The sequence below is a fragment of the Amia ocellicauda genome, chromosome 3 (genome assembly GCF_036373705.1).
Source record: "Amia ocellicauda isolate fAmiCal2 chromosome 3, fAmiCal2.hap1, whole genome shotgun sequence".
NCBI lineage: Eukaryota > Metazoa > Chordata > Actinopteri > Amiiformes > Amiidae > Amia > Amia ocellicauda.
The window spans coordinates 53,628,866-53,646,480 of NC_089852.1; the positions used below are offsets into that span (position 1 = coordinate 53,628,866).

Sequence of the window (17,615 nt, forward strand, 5' to 3'; positions counted from 1 at the left end):
TAATTAAATGGATCATCCGTGAGCTGCTGTACTTTTAATTAAATGTATGATATGTAATTAAGGACCACATTGATTTAATGAATGTACTTTTCACCCAAAATTATGAAAAGAAATTTGCCTTTGGGAAACAAACTGTTTTCTAGCGTAACACTTATAAATTTAAGTTAAAGAAGCGAATTTAAGTATCACCTTATCAAGAATCCTAGAATCTTGTAGAACTCAATTTCTGCAATAATTGGACGCAGACACAAATTCCAAAGATATAAATTCTCAAATTTATTAAAAGCAAAGATAAAATGTAGCACTACACTAGTTATACAAAAAGGGAAAAACTAATTACAATTCACTCAAGATCAACAAATCAAAGACAAATCACTTCCGTGACCAAATCAAAGACCATGGAATCACATATGATGACACACAAAATGTTACACAAAATTACAAACACATTGACTACAATACCGGTTAGTAAGACAAAGGTGAGTCTCTCATTAGTATTGTTAGTCGGACATTAAATAACTAATGCAGGTTAGTATTTAAGTCAAATAACTTCTCGTTATATACAGTGCATCCGGAAAGTATTCACAGCGCTTCACTTTTTCCACATTTTGTTATGTTACAGCCTTATTCCAAAATGGATTAAATTAATTATTTTCCTAAAAATTCTACAAACAATAGACAGGAGAGTACAGGTGATAGGTAGCCATCTTGTTGTTTGACTAGTTTCAGACCAGTCTTAGCATTGCTCATTTTGTTTTAAGTTTGCCTTATTTGACGTTAGCATTGTCTGTAGTTTGCCTAAATTTAAGTCAATTCAGTTCAGTTGCTGAGTTGGTGAAAGTAAACAGGTTGGAGAAGGGAGATTTTGTCTAGGACTAGCAGGAATTCTGTTGCAGGAGGAGCCAGGTGGGGCCAGTTAGGTGTGAATTGGGGGTAAGTAGACAAAAGCTACTTAAAGCAGCTGTTGAGACAGCTGCGCTGTTTCTCGCTGACAAAAGTTAGGCAGTTGACTAGCAGCAGGAACCAAGAGACGTGTAAAAAAAAAAAAAAGAAAGAAAAAAGTAACATTTAGAAGAATGTGGCCACTACAGTGTCAGGCTTGCAGAATGATTGCCTTCCTGGATGAACTCATCCAAGAAGGCTTAATTTGTCAACGTTGTCGGCAGGTTGAAATCCTAGAGATCAAGGTTTGTGGTCTTGAGGCTCAGCTTGTCGATCTGCGCTGTATTAGGGATATAGAAGAATTGGTCAAACAGCCCATGTGAGAGATGGTGTGCACGCCAAAACCTAGGAGAGTTGAGACCTTAGAGCAGGACAGTGTAGAGAACTGCAGGGTTACAGTAGGTCGTAACCGCAGAAAAGGGCGTGCACAACCCCTAGAGACACACCAAGAGCTCAGAGGATGATGGGGGGGGCAGTTGAGCACCAGAGCACCATGGTACCCACTCCCCCCCAGAAGAAGGAGGTAGTTATCGTAGTAGACTCGATTCTTAGAGGTGTAGATCACACAGTGTGTTCTAGTGACAAGGAGACCCACATGGTATCATCCCTGCCTGGTGCTCAGGTTGCAGATCTCCCTAAACTAGTAGACGGGCTACTGGCCAAAGCCGGGGGGAATCCACTGGTCATGGTCCACATTGGAACCAATGACATAGGAAAAGGTAGGAAAGAGGTTCTGCAAGACAAATTTAAAGAGTTAGGAACAAAACTAAAGAGCAGAACCTCCACGGTAGTTTTCTATTAAATACTTCCGGTACCACGTGCCAGGCCAGGGACACAGGCAGAGATTAGAAAGTTTAACACGTGGTTGAAAGCTTGGTGTAGGGAAGAGGGGTTTAGGTTTATGGAGCATTGGTCTTTCTTCTGGGATAGATGGGACCTGTACAAACCGGACGGTCTACAGGGAGGGAGCTGGGAGCTCTGACAATGGGATATGTTCCTCTAAGGAAAGAAAACCAAGGGAAACTGCTAGTAGGAAAGTCCTGAAATGTTTGTACCTCAATGCCAGGAGTATAAGGAACAAGATGTTAGTTGGAAGCCACAGTGCTAGCATGTGAATATGATGTTGTAGGAGTGACAGAAACATGGCTTACAGAAAATGATGGGGATGAATACAAGTTGGAAGGATACACACAGTTTAGGAGAGACAGGCAAAATCGAAGAGGGGGTGGGGTAGCATTATATGTGAAAAATGACATTGAGGCAGAAGAACTTGTATTAGATCCCAGTAACAGAACAAGAAGCTTTGTGGGTGAAACTTTTGAACAAGAGATCTGGAGGATTAGCGGTAGGAGTGTGTTACAGGCCACCAAACTCAGATATTCAGAAAGATGCTGCATTGTACAGTGTAATCAGGACTGCATGTAGCAAGGATGTGGCTGTTATAATGGGGGATTTCAATTTCCCAAACTTAGACTGGGAAAGCTCAGTGGGGACTACAGAAGCAGAAATCGAAATGGTTGAGATGGTAAATGACTGCTTTCTAACTCAATTTGTCAGGGAACCAACCAGAGAGAGTGCATGTATTGACTTGATCTTTTGACCAAGATAGAGTCAGGGGGACAGTAGTTAGAGAACCAATGGCAAATTGTGATCACAATATGGTTAGCTTTGAGGCATTCTTTCAAAAAACAAGGTCCAAGTCTAAAACAATGGTCTACAATTTTAGAAAAGCAAACCTTGAAGGTATGAGACGGCACTTAGAAGAGGTAGACTGGAGCACATTGGATACAGAGTCAGTTGAAAATTGATGGGTATATTTTAAGAATATACTACTTTAGGCTGAGGAGCAATTTGTACCAAAAAATTGAGGACCAAAAAACACTGGCCAATATGGTTTAATAGAGGTATGCACTTTTGTTAAAGCTTCAAATGGAAATTGGGCTTCAAGGAATTCAAAACGGAAAACAGGAGACACTTCTTCACACAGAGAGTAGTCACAATCTGGAATAAACTACCCAGCGAAGTGATAGAAGCTGAAAGTTTGGGACTGGATAGGATCCTTGGATCACTTACATATTAATGGACATCAAATGAGCACGATGGGTCGAATGGCCTCCTCTCGTTTGTAAACTTCCTGATGTTCTTGTGTTCTTATGTTCTGAGTTGATCAGTGGCACAAACTTCTGATTAAATCCATTCTGAGTTCATGTTGTAACGCAATGTGTGATTACTTTTGAGAGCCACTGTACTCAATGTAAATGAATAAGTTGTAGATGACAGTAGTATGTAATTGTACTGCACATGTAAGCATGCAGAGCAATGGCATACTATTGTCATCTACTAATTTATTTGACATGTTTTAAACAGTTTCAGGTTTGGTCATTTGGAATTGTTCCCCCTATAAATATACAGTTTATACTTCAGGGCTATGCATCCAGTTCATGTCCTTATTTTTAGCTTTTAGAAACTGTTTTATGTCTGTTAAAAAACGTAGAGGCTGATGGGTATTTACTGTGCATGTATAACAATGTGCTTAGCAGTTGACGGGTTCATGAGTGCAGCACTTTATTTACATAATTTAATTAATATTTGCAATATTGTTGTGTGGGGCTCATTTCCATGGTGTTATGGATTTCAATGTTTGTGTACTTCACTGGTGGGGGAGGGGGTTTAAATGGTGGGGGCTGATCCAACCTGAAAGACAGTTTTAAGTTCAAATTAATTGTATGCACAGCTGTAGACTCCACAAGAGATATTTAATTATTTGTAATCTATATACTTTATATACAGCAAACTTTAGTTTAATTTTAGGCTTGCCATGTTGCTATATCTTGTTCTGTGCTGTGTTTCTCTGTATAACTATTTTAGAGTGGCCCAGTCAAAGCCCGGGCTTGAATCCGATTGAAAATCAGTGGTAAGATTGCTATCAACCAACAATCGCATCCAACTTGACAGAGCTTACACAAGAATGGTTGATGATTTCACAATCCAGATGTGTAAACCTGGTAGAGACTTACCCCAAAAGCCTCACAGCTGTAATTGCTGCCAAAGGTAGTTCAACAAAGTATTAACTCAGGGGGTTAATATTTCTCTAACCAAGACATTTCAGTTTTTGTTTTTTTCATTAACTGATGTTTCAACTTACAATGTATCTTTCCAATTCAAAATGTTGTGTAGGTTGTGTAAAAGGGGAAAAAAAACACATTTAAATGTATAAAGATTTCGTCTTGAGACACAACAAAATGTGAAAATGTCCAAGACATGGACATAAAACAAGTTGAGGACAGACTGAACAGAATTATGTTTGCTCACTCTCACTCAACTCAGTATTCTGAAATGAAGGACTGAGAAACTATTTTAAAAAGTCATATTAAAGATTCAATAAAGGTTTATCAACCTGTTAATTAATGAAAATAGGCCTATTATTAACTAACTCTTTATAAATGTGTTGCAGTTGGTTACATATATTATATGGGTATAGACTGAAATATACATAAGTGAATATAAGTTCATGCTGGCATAAAAAACATACAGGTTGACTTTTACCATAGGGTATGGGTTCTAGGTAATGTGGATGGAGCTGGAGACTTCACAAATGGAAGGTTTTCATGAGAGGGACAATGCCAGCAGGCTGGTCTTAAAGACAGTTCAGGTGTGTTCTTGAGAATAAGTTAATGCATGTTTCTGTATATTAGCCATCAAAGTTAATTTAAGGCGGAAATGTTTGAGGTGTACATTAAGTATTTAAAGAACAAGCCATCAAGGGTATAACAAGTGTATTTACACATTACTAATATCTGCAACACAATTAATTAGATATTAAATACCAAAATAGTTAATGTTTAAAATCATGTTTAATTTTTGTATGAAAAAAAAAAAACCTTTACCTATTATTTGTTAAGTGTTACTTCAGATTTTCTAAGATACAGATTAAGGATTAATGGCACTACTTGTTTGTTAACTATCTCTGAAGTGGTTTATTGGTACTTAAGTAGCTGTTAACAGATTAAGAATTAACATTTATTAACACATTTAATAATTGTTTCATAACTGCAGATTACAGGTGTCCCTTAAAATAAAGTGTGACTAAAACAAGTGACACACTTACCTCTTCTGCTGTATGTATCTCCTGACTAGGATCAGAATCAATATGATGAATGCCAAAACAGGCAGAATGATTAATACCACAAATTTGTGGGATCTTTTATTTTCTGGATGACCTATAAAACAATACATTAGCAGGTAAATTGTCAATGATATTGAATTATGATGCTGAACATGTTTTCTAGGGAACAGCAAGCAGCTTGGTGTTAGGATCTTTGGGATGATTTCCATGTCCTTCTTAGTTTAATTCTTACCAAACTAAAATAATAAATACATTAATGTTGTATACATATGAGCATGCACTGAACATACTATCAACATTATATTAAATTAGTAAATTATAAAATCAATTAGGAAAAAAGCATTCACATTGAGGCTAGTACCACCACCTATCTAGCTTTAACCTGAGCAGCTCACTTTTGCGCTGCCACCTGAAGGTCTCAATACAAAATGTTAAAGAAAACTGAAGAAATAAAGGCTGCATTTGGAAGCTGTTATACCTGTGGTTTCCAATGATTTTGTTGTGCTGGAGATATCTGGAGATTCAGTGGAAGGTGTGTAATGGTACTGCAGCGTTGTGGAGTCTGTGTTATTTCCTGTAGAGGCTGTGGAGGAGTTGACTCCTCCACTAGAAGATGTAAAGATCTCTGGCTCATGTGTGGCATTTGGAAGAAAGGTCATGTTACTTTGCCACTCACTTTCTGACATTGTCAAGCTGGTGTTAACTAGCCCAATGTGAAAATTGGTGTTAGGTTGTACTGTTTCGTTGGTTGGAGTGGTGTCGGTGTACCAGTTGGTCTTCTCAGCCCTGGTTGTGTGTGGTATTATGGTGGGAGATGCAGATGTATGTTCAGATTGAGGAATTACTGCCCCTGCAAATCACAATGCTTTGTCAGTCATTATTTGTTACATTTAGATTCAGATGCAAAACTCAGCAAACAAAGGTATTCATAATTGATTTCCAAGGTCTTACTACAAAAGGTTGTATGCATACACTCACCTAAAGGATTATTAGGAACACCATACTAATACTGTGTTTGACCCCCTTTCGCCTTCAGAACTGCCTTAATTCTATGTGGCATTGATTCAACAAGGTGCTGAAAGCATTCTTTAGAAATGTTGGCCCATATTGATAGGATAGCATCTTGCAGTTGATGGAGATTTGTGGGATGCACATCCAGGGCACGAAGCTCCCGTTCCACCACATCCCAAAGATGCTCTATTGAGTTGAGATCTGGTGACTGTGGGGGCCAGTTTAGTACAGTGAACTCATTGTCATGTTCAAGAAACCAATTTGAAATGATTCGACCTTTGTGACATGGTGCATTATCCTGCTGGAAGTAGCCATCAGAGGATGGGTACATGGTGGTCATAAAGGGATGGACATGGTCAGAAACAATGCTCAGGTAGGCCGTGGCATTTAAACGATGCCCAATTGGCACTAAGGGGCCTAAAGTGTGCCAGGAAAACATCCCCCACACCATTACACCACCACCACCAGCCTGCACAGTGGTAACAAGGCATGATGGATCCATGTTCTCATTCTGTTTACACCAAATTCTGACTCTACCATCTGAATGTCTCAACAGAAATCGAGACTCATCAGACCAGGCAAAATTTTTCCAGTCTTCAACTGTCAAATTTTGGTGAGCTTGTGCAAATTGTAGCCTCTTTTTCCTATTTGTAGTGGAGATGAGTGGTACCCGGTGGGGTCTTCTGCTGTTGTAGCCCATCCGCCTCAAGGTTGTACGTGTTGTGGCTTCACAAATGCTTTGCTGCATACCTCGGTTGTAACGAGTGGTTATTTCAGTCAAAGTTGCTCTTCTATCAGCTTGAATCAGTCGGCTCATTCTCCTCTGACCTCTAGCATCAACAAGGCATTTTCGCCCACAGGACTGCCGCATACTGGATGTTTTTCCCTTTTCACACCATTCTTTGTAAACCCTAGAAATGGTTGTGCGTGAAAATCCCAGTAACTGAGCAGATTGTGAAATACTCAGACCGGCCCGTCTGGCACCAACAACCATGCCACACTCAAAATTGCTTAAATCACCTTTCTTTCCCATTCAGACATTCAGTTTGGAGTTCAGGAGATTGTCTTGACCAGGACCACACCCCTAAATGCATTGAAGCAACTGCCATGTGATTGGTTGATTAGATAATTGCATTAATGAGAAATTGAACAGGTGTTCCTAATAATCCTTTAGGTGAGTGTATATTAACCATAGAAGTTGTCATCAAAAAGGGGATTGAGGGTTTTTCCATTCTCTGGGGCAACTACAAAATTACATTTTTTGTATGTGTAATTATTATTTTCCTTAATGATAAAGCTGATCCCAACAAAAGAAACAAAAAATGAAACTGAAGCAAGAAACTAAAATACAAATTCAACAGAGCAATAACTTGATCATCACTGGATCAAGGTAAATTAGGATTATCATGAACCGGGCCTCCTGGAAGATGGCTGGATGAAATCTGGACATTTGCAGGACAGTACAAGACAGCTAAAAGCAAGAAGTTAGAGACAGAATGTTGGGATGCTGTCTCCCAGCAGCAAATACACAAAGGCTGAAGATTATATGTGTAGTCACATATTAAGGTTCTAGTACCCTTCATTTGAAACAATGCTATCACCTACATAATTTAATTTAATAATAATCATAAAAACAACAACATGTTCCTGCACTTTAATATTTTCAAGTGAATATCTTTGTAACTCTCTAAAGCTGCTGTATGTTAGTTCTAGTTCTAGTTCTAGTTAGCTCTAGTCAGTGCCAGAAGAAAGACCTTCACAGTTCCAGAAGGCACAACTAAACAATGATAACTTAAAGTATAAAACCTGTGAATTATTGATTTTGTGAATGCGTATTTTTGCAAAATCCTTAATTTACCAATTTACTAATCTGTTTACGTAACTCATAAAAATAACAACAGGTTTATATATTCCTCCTTTCACCATAAGATAATTGACACCATAAGTGTCAAGATAATTCAGAATTTGTACGTATCTTTGATTTAAACTGCAGGTTCCAGATGTTATAAAAGGTAATCAGTGTATGGAAGATAATAATAGTACATGAAGCCTGTTGGTCTTGAGATGTTACATGTGTGATGACTTCTCTTGGCTATGACTGTAGCAAATCAGTTTATGATTTGTGTATATATAGTGTAATGTTTTCTTTTAGGATATTATTAAACTGTTAAAATTGTATAAAATGTACAACTTTTACTTAATTACAGAACACGAAATCTTGGAGAACCTGCAGATACCCCTGTTCCTGATTGATCTGTACCACAAGATGTAGTAATGGAGAGTGCAGGGAGTTAAGCAAGGACTGTGCTCACAAATAACTATGTCTCATGGAAATAATTCCAAAATAACACAGGAGAATGCAAAAGCTAAAAAATAAACTTAACCATATATCCAAGATACAAAGTAATGGCAATTGGACTAATAGTAGTTGCAACACCTTTGACACTGAAATGTTTAATTGAATTAATAAAAACATATATCTAGGTGAACTATACAATGCCATACAATTACAAAACAGTAGTAGTGTTTAGGGCTCTGGACACTGGAGTAGAGGGTTGTGGGTTCAATCCCCAGGTGGGGGGCTCTGCTGTTGTACCCTTGAGCAAGGTACTTTAATTTGGTATGAATGTAAAAATAATGTGATATGTTGTAACAATTGTCACCCTGGATATGGGTGTCTGCTAAGAAATTGGGTAATAGTATCTATTATAAAGAATGACAAATGTATTAACATCCAACAACTCTTAATAATTACAATCATACCTTCCCCTTTTAACTTCACATTTTTAACTTTCATATTTCATTTTTTTTTCCCTTTCCAACAAAATAGTTCCGTTCTGTAGTTCCAAAACTTCAACATAAAGGTCCTCTCTTTGAATCCTAGTTAATTTTTGTTTTTGTTTGAATGGGGCTGACATCTTCAGAATCTGCAATTAAACAACTCACTAAGCACACTGTTGCTTTCAAATAAATAATGCTGCAGTTCCATGGAATCATCAGGATGCCATGGTGTTGTTTCCCTGCTCGTTTCTATAAAAACTAAGTATACACTTTCTATTATTGATTGTATTGTATTTAAAGTTCAGGAAAACAGTACTTTTTTTAAAGTACTTTTAAAAATGAATGATTACCAAATACAAACTTTTAAAATCATTTTACTATGATAGTGTTTTCTGTTTATATAAAGATAGCTGCATTATACAAATTGAATACATATGAAATTAAACAGTATTTGAAATTATACTTGCTACATTTTAAATAATGACATTAGTAATAATAGGTTTACCTGCTACAACTACTTTTGATAGCTGTGTAACGTCCTCTACTCCTGTCTCGGCACCTTCTTTGATACCATTAAATATGGGACACTTCTCCATAAATATGAAGAATTAGGGATGTTAACGGGGTATGGTTTTGAAAAGGCACACCTATGTTTTTTTTAGTCTTTTTGGAAAATGTTTTTTTTTTTTCATTTTATTTGTTTCGCTTACAGTGCGCACTACTGCAGGGTTAATGGCATTCATGTTTTCTGTTATTTCATTGCAGGCTTAATTTTTGTCATTTTTTTGGGAAACTCCTAACTTCCCTGTTTTCTTATGAGTTGTTGCTCAATTATTGCAAGTTTTTCATCTTCAGTAAAAAATATATTTTTTACTTTACAAACAGCCATTTTTAGTTTAGTTCTTCACGAAAAGAATAAGACCAGACTTTGTTGCTTAGCAACAGCAGGTAAACCAAAGCTAACGTAGGATCTATAAGGTTTGGTTTTCTGCAACAGTCTTATTCCGAAGTCCAATTTCACAGGGCTTATACTTAAGGTAAGACTTTTCTTGTGCAACTGGCCCCTGATGTCTGTATTAGGCCTGCATAATCCACAAGATCAAGCTGCCAGACACTGTCTTTCTGTCTGCTCCAATTTATGCTTGGTATTTCTTGTTTGTTCTATCTAGATTATTTATTTTGTTATCTGGTTAATTAGAAGAGCATTTACCTAATTTAGATATGGGGATGTAGCAGACTACTAACAGGATAAATCTGGGTATTTTTATGTTCTTATTGTTGTTTTACTATTTTATTGTTTTTAGATGAGGGTGTTGTACAGCACTCCAATACCTGGTGGCGAGTGGTATTGATTAAATAAATACATATCTGTGTCAGGGCTCCTCATACACATGGCAGGGAACCATATACAGTGTAAAGACACAGAGGTAAATACCAAATGTCTTCTGTCAGACATTTAGAAGATGCTTGAGGACTTTTGAAAACCTTGTTCTTTGAAACAAGCTCTGAAAAATCAGCTGAAGTGGGAGGGTTTGACCTACATTATTGATGACTGTCTTGAAGAAGATGAAAATCTAAACTTAACTTCATGTGATATAAGTCCAACAAAACAGGAAAAAGGTGTTTTGTAACCTTTCATTTAACAGATGGTTTTCAGGCTACTCACTACTGCCTTTCTAGTTGAACATTTTTGGGTGGAATTCACAGTATTTGCTTTTTACGGAATTTAATTTAGGTTTAAAGATAATTTTCATAATAGAGTGCAGTCAACACTGATTGATCCTCATGTGTGTTTCCCAAACCACTACAGTTCAAGAACAAACCTTGAAGTAAATCATAGATGTGGTGTCAATTTCTTCAATATATTTCCTGTGATTTCAATAAATATGTTTTAAAATTAGTGGCAGGGAAAGTTTTGTATGACTGAGTAAAGCAATAAATAAATAATTCAATCATGCTATACATGTCTATAATGATAATATAATACAACATAAGAACATAAAAAGTTTACAAATGAGAGGAGGCCATTTGACCCATCGTGCTCATTTGGTGTCCATTAATAACAGAGTGATCCAAGGATCCTATCCAGTCTATTTTTAAATGTTCCCAAACTACCACATTGCTGGGGAGTTTGTTCCAGATTGTGGCTACATTCTGTGTGAAGAAGTGTCTTCTGTTTTCCGTTTTGAATGCCTTGAAGCCCAATTTCCATATGTGTCCCCGGGTGCGTGTGTCCCTGCTGATCTGGAAAAGCTCCTCTAGTTTGATATGGTCGATGCCCTTCATGATTTTGAAGACTTGGATCAAGTCCCCACGTAGTCTCCTCTGTTCCAGGGTGAAAAGGTTCAGTTCCCTCAGTCTCTCCGAGTAGGACATTCCCTTCAGACCTGGAATAAGTCTGGTTGCTCTCCTCTGAACTGCCTCTAGATCATGTAATGTCTTTGGTATACATTTACAATGGGCGCAGAAAAAAATAAGGTAAAGCAATAAATATCATTTAACGATGGAGAAGGATACCAGAAGAAGAAACACATTCACCAAATCGAAGGTGAAAATGCACCAAAACCCCCCAATAATGCGGTGGGATCTGAAAAACTATAACGTAAAAGCAGGGTCGCGTTATTACGGGGTTAATGAAAAACAATATTTTTCAGTCAGTTTTTCAGTTACTGTCTGAAAAAATTAAACCAATTTTTTCATTTATTTGGTTTAATTTCTGTATTAGACGTAACAAAAATGTCCACTATAATTACACTATGGGAGGTACAGATCTAGATGAAGTAACGCATGAGAAAGACTCCTCACTTTCTCCATCCAAGCAAAGTGGGGAAGCAATAAAAAAGGCAAACAGAATGCTAGGGTATATTGTCAAAAGTGTAGAATTTAAAACAAGGGAAGTAATGTTAAGACTGTACAATGCGCTAGTTAGACCTCATCTGGAATACTGTGTACAGTTCTGGGCACCACACTTCAAGAAGGATATTGCTGCTTTAGAGGCAGTTCAGAGGAGAGCAACCAGACTTATTCCAGGAATGAAGGGAAAATCCTACTCGGAGAGACTGAGGGAACTGAACCTTTTCACCCTGGAACAGAGGAGACTACGTGGGGACTTGATCCAAGTCTTCAAAATCATGAAAGGCATCGACCACATCAAACCAGAGGAGCTTTTCCAGATCAGCAGGGACACACGCACCCGGGGACACAAATGGAAATTGGGCTTCAAGGCATTCAAAACGGAAAACAGGAGACACTTCTTTACACAGAGAGTAGTCACAATCTGGAATAAACTACCCAGCGATGTGGTTGAAACTGAAAGTTTGGGAACATTTAAAAATAGTCTGGATAGGATCCTTGGATCACTTAGATATTAATGAACACCAAATGAGCACGATGGGTCGAATGGCCCCCTCTCGTTTGTAAACTTTCTTATGTTCTTATGTTCTTATAGGAAATAGGCCGATTATTACAAACAAAACTTGCACGTGACAAATATACAATAGGCTACTAATACTAATAAAATAATAATATAAACGCAAGGTAATCCACTCAGCTAAGCCAGGCTAGGATTTTCTTTTGTTTTAAAGCCTTTTTTTCAGGCTTCCCTGCATCTTCTCACTCCCTTGCTGTGACCTACAACTCAGACCCCCATATGTAAGGGGCTGACACCCTACACTGTGTCATAGTTAATACTGTATTAAAAAAAACTGTACTCTCACAAAAAGCACAAAAGTAAAGATAGTGAAAAATACTGTACACAACTAACCATACACTGCATTTAGAAAGTCCCAAACGGTCATGAGGCACTCACTTCCTATCCCCACCATTTTAGCACACCAACCTGACCTGCTGCTTCCCCATGAATGGCTCCCTGTCTTTCTGATGAGGTGAGGCAGGAGGAGAGGCTGGTTGTGGAGAGGAGAGAAAGAAACAGCGATTGCGACTGAAAGAGAAAAGGAGAGTATTGAACTACAGTAATAATCTTTGGACTTGATTGTGGATTATGAATTTGGACTAGTTTTGTTTGAAATGTTCGTGGTTTGTTAGTTTTAAGTGTAGAGAGGGACCTGTTATATGTTTAGATTAGACTTGAAGAAGAATTAGGTTTTGATTTTGTTTTCTTGTATGACTTTTTGGATTAGCACACAGCGCACTGGACATAATACATCTTTCCTTTCACTAAATTCCCACTGTGTTTACACCTGTACTTCCTAAACCCTGCCTTTATTGATCCCCAGTACTATCTTCATCCCCACGTAAGAACATAAAGTTTACAAACGAGAGGAGGCCATTCGACCCATCGTGCTCGTTTGATGTCCATTAGTAACTAAGTGATCCAAGGATCCTATCCAGTCTATTTTTAACTGTTCCCAAATGTTCAGCTTCAACCACATCACTGGGGAGTCTGTTCCAGATTGTGACAACTCTCTGTATGAAGAAGTGTCTCCTGTCTCTCTAATAATTTTTTCCAACATTTTACAAGTAATGCAGGTGAGACTGATTGGCCTGTAATTTCCTGGCTCAGTTTTGTTTCCTTTCTTGTGGATTGGTATGATATTTGCCGAGTTCCAGTCAGTTGGCACATCCCCTGTTCTAAGTGCCATTTGGAATATTTGAGCTTGTAGCCTATGAATAATTTCCCTCATTTCTTTAAGTACTGTTGGAAATATACCATCTGACCCAGGTGATTTGTTTGTTTTTAATTCTGCTAGTCCCTTTAGTACCTCCTCCTCATTTATCCTTATCTCTCTATGGGTTTGACTGGACAGATTGTTAACCTGTGGTATGTTATCCATTTTTTCCTTTGTAGTATTGTGAAATACTCATTTAGAACATTTGCCCCATCTTGTTCGTTTTCGCCCAGCGATGGACTGGCGTCTCATCCTGGGTGTATTCGTGCCTTGCGCCCTATGCCTGCCGGGATCGGCTCCGGTGTCCCCGCAACCCTCACCAGGATATGCGGGTCCGAAAATGGATGGATGGATGGATTTTTCATCTTCCAAGATACTTACATTTTTGCCCTTTATCTGTTTCACTTCCTCCTTTATTGACCTCTTGCTGTTGTAGTATTGAAAAAAAAACTATTTGCATTAGTTTTAGCTCCAAGAGCTGTTTCTTTCTATTTCCCTCTTTGCTTTCCTGATCCCTTTCTTAAGATCTCTTTACAGTTCAACATTCTTTGTATTTTGTTTAATCTCTATCCCTTTTGTATGCGCTATACAACATTTTCTTTCTCTTGATATTTTTTGCATACCTCTATTAAACCATATTGGCCAGTGTTTTTTGGTCCTCGATTTGCTAAGTTTTGGTACAAATTGCTCCTGAGCATTAAGTAGTATATTCTTAAAATATACCCATCCATTTTCAACTGACTCTGTATCCAATGTGCTCCAGTCTACCTCTTCTAAGTGCCGTCTCAAGGTTTGCTTTTCTAAAATTGTAGACCATTGTTTTAGACTTGGACCTTGTATTTTGAAAGAATGCCTCAAAGCTAACCATATTGTGATCACAATTTGCCATTGGTTCCTACTGTCCCTCTGACTATCTTGCAAATTCTTGCAAATTCTTGCAAAGTCAGAGGGACATGCATTCTCTCTGGTTGGTTCCCTGACAAATTGAATTAGAAATCCCCCATTGTTTTTTGTCCTCAATTTGCAAAGTTTCGGTACAAATTTCTCCTAAGCCTCAAGTAGTATATTCTTAAAATATAACCATCAATTTTCAACTGAATCTGTATCCAGTGTGCTTCAGTCTAACTCTTCTAAGTGCCGTCTCATACCTTTAAGGTTTGCGTTTCTAAAATTGTAGATCATTGTTTTAGACTTGGTCCTTGTTTTTTAAAAGTATGCCCCAAAGCAAACCATATTGTGATCACAGTTTGCCATTGGTTCTCTAACTAGAGTCCCTCTGACTCTATCTTGGTCATTTGAAACGTTCAGATCAATGCATGCATGCTCTCTGGTTGGTTCCCTGACAAATTGAGTTAGAAAGCAGTCATATACCATGTCAACTATTTCTATTTCTGCTTCTGTAGTCCCAACTGGGCTTTCCTAGTCGATGTCCCAGTTGAAATCCCCCATTATAACAGCCACATCCTTGCTCCAAGCAGTCCTGATTACATTATACAATGCAACATCTTTCTGAATATCTGAGTTGGGTGGTCTGTAACACATTCCTACCACTAATCCTCTGGATCTTTTAATCAAAAGTTTAACCCACAAAGATTCTGTTTCATTACTAGGATCTAATTTGAGTTATTCTGCCTCAATGTCATTTCTGACATAAAATGCTACCCCACCACCTCTTCAATTTTGCTGGTCTCTCCTAAACTGTGTATATCCTTTCAACCTGTTTTCATCCCCATCATTTTCTGTAAGCCATATTTCTGTCACTCCTACAACATCATAGTCACATGCCAGCACTGTGGCTTCTAGGTCTAACATCTTGTTCCTTATACTCCTGAGGTACAAACATTTCAGGAAATTCCTAATAGCAGTTTCCCTTGGTTTTCTTTCCTTAGTGGAACATTTCCCATTGTCAGAGCTCCTTGCCCCCCTGGTACCTAGTTTAAAAGATTCTGAATTTCTCTGCACATACGCTCTCCCAATGCATTAGCCCCCTCCTGTTTAGATGTAGACTGTCCAGTTTGTACAGGTCCCATCTATTCCAGACGAAAGACCAATGCTCCATAAATCTAAAACCCTACACCAAGATTTCAACCACGTGTTAAACTTTCTAATCTCTGCCTGTCTCCCTGGCCATGCACGTGGTATCGGAAGTATTTAATAGAAAACTACCGTGGTGGTTCTGCTTTTTAGTTTCTTTCCTAACTCTTTAAATGTGTCTTGCAGAACCTCTGTCCTACCTTTTCCTATGTCATTGGTTCCAATGTGGACCATGACCAGTGGATTCCCCCCAGCTTTGGCCAGTAGCCTGTCTACTAGTTTAGGGAGATGTGCAACCTGAGCACCAGGAAGGCAAGATCCCATGTGGGTCTCCTTATCACTAGAACACACTGTGTGATCTACACCTCTAAGAATCGAGTCTACTACGATAACTACCTCCCTGTTCTGGGGGGGGGGAAGGACACCATGGTGCTCTGGGGCTCAACTGCCCTCCCAGTTGGAGCCTGTTGGGCATTTCTAGCTCTTGGGATGTCTCTAAGGGTTGTGCGCGCCCATTTCTGCGGTTACGACCTACTGTAACCCACCAGTTCTCTACACTTTCCTGCTCTAAGGTCTCAACTTTCCTCGGTTTTGGCGTGCACACCATCTCTCTAATGAGCTGATTAATTCTTCCATATCGCTAATACAGCGCAGATCAACAAGCTGAGCCTCAAGATCGCGGACCTTGATCTCTAGGATTTCAACATGCTGACAATGTTCACAAAATGAAATCTTCTTGGATGAGTTCATCCAGGAAGGCAATAATTCTGCAAACATGACACTGTAGCGTTATGATGGGTTATTTTGATAAGAGCATTTTAGCTGAAGCACTGATCCAAAGAAGACCTCTCCCCCAAAAGTTATCAGATTTCCTTAAAGCGTGGGACTGGTTTACATCAAAGTGACAGTCTGAGAGGATGGCACCGAGAATAGGCCAAATAGTTTGGAATCCTGCTGTGAAATGTCTGGGGAAGGGGGCCTGTAGGTAATAAAAGCTCTTTGAAATGGACGAGAGCTGAAATCCTGACACAGAGCTACGAACCCGGGCCAACCGGAATTTCCAAAAGGTGGCATGGATTGACATCAGTCATAAATCAAGCCCCCCTCCAATAGGACACTGGGGGCTGAAACCGAAATCCAATCTCAAAAAACTCAAGAGCCAATCACCTATTGATCTGACAGGCGAATAAAGAACAGCGCACACTCTCTCTCTTTCTCTCTCTCTCACCTGAACCAGAAACTCGCTGCCACAGTTCAAACTGTAGCTCTGTTGCCCGAAACCGGAACCAGAAACCAACTAAGTCATTGCCGGCAACAGAAGAGTTAAACTGGGAGAAAGAGATTGAGCCGTACAAAGAATTCTTTTAAAGGACTTTATTAAATAAAGAACTTTACAGACTGCGCATGCCCGCCTGTGCCCACCTGATCAGTCGAGTTTTACAGCTGGACAATTGACTAAGTCGACTGTATACGAAAGTGTTCAGTCATTTAAATAGCTATTTGAGTCTTAAGAAACTTGACCCTTGGAACGAACAGGGCCCTGCTTTCCTCGAAGACTTTGTCTTCAAGTAACTACGGTGGAAACCCTGCTTACAAAGAAGATTTTGTGCACAACCTTGGAGCCTTCAAACCAGTGGAAAATCTGTTTGGAAAAGACTCTGTCTCGCGAAACCCCAACTTCCAGGTGTATCGACTGAGTGGAAGTTCTTGGACAAAGCCGAACCGGACTGCCTTTGTTCCAACCACACGGACCTCGTGCCGTGTACTGTTATCTGAGCCCGAAGACAGAGAGGCCTCTCTGCGACGAAGTTCAGATAAGTTTAACAGTTTGGAGTTCATCATTCATGACATTTGAGAAATCAATTAGAAATGTTAATCTGTGATTCATAACTCTAGAATGTGTAATATCATTTAGTTTTCTTAAATATAAATGTGATAATTTGATAATTTTAGAAATAAAATCTGTCAACGCCGAGAAATATCTTCTCATTCCTGTTTAACTGTTTAGTCTGAAATTGACACAAATTAATAGACACCAGATTATAGGTGGCACTGCCTATCCTTAATCATTGAATAATAATCAGTTAAGGGAA

The 17,615-nt window shown here is 38.7% G+C and overlaps 1 long non-coding RNA gene across 1 annotated transcript; it reads right to left on the reverse strand.

Annotated features, from left to right (window-relative positions):
• Window positions 1–252: 252 nt before the first annotated feature.
• LOC136746990 (uncharacterized) lies at window positions 253–6,354 on the reverse strand. Its single transcript, XR_010816447.1, has 3 exons — window positions 5,547–6,354; window positions 5,051–5,162; window positions 253–3,636 (listed from the first exon to the last, which is right to left on the reverse strand). It is a non-coding gene; the product is annotated as an uncharacterized LOC136746990 (long non-coding RNA).
• Window positions 6,355–17,615: the final 11,261 nt, after the last annotated feature.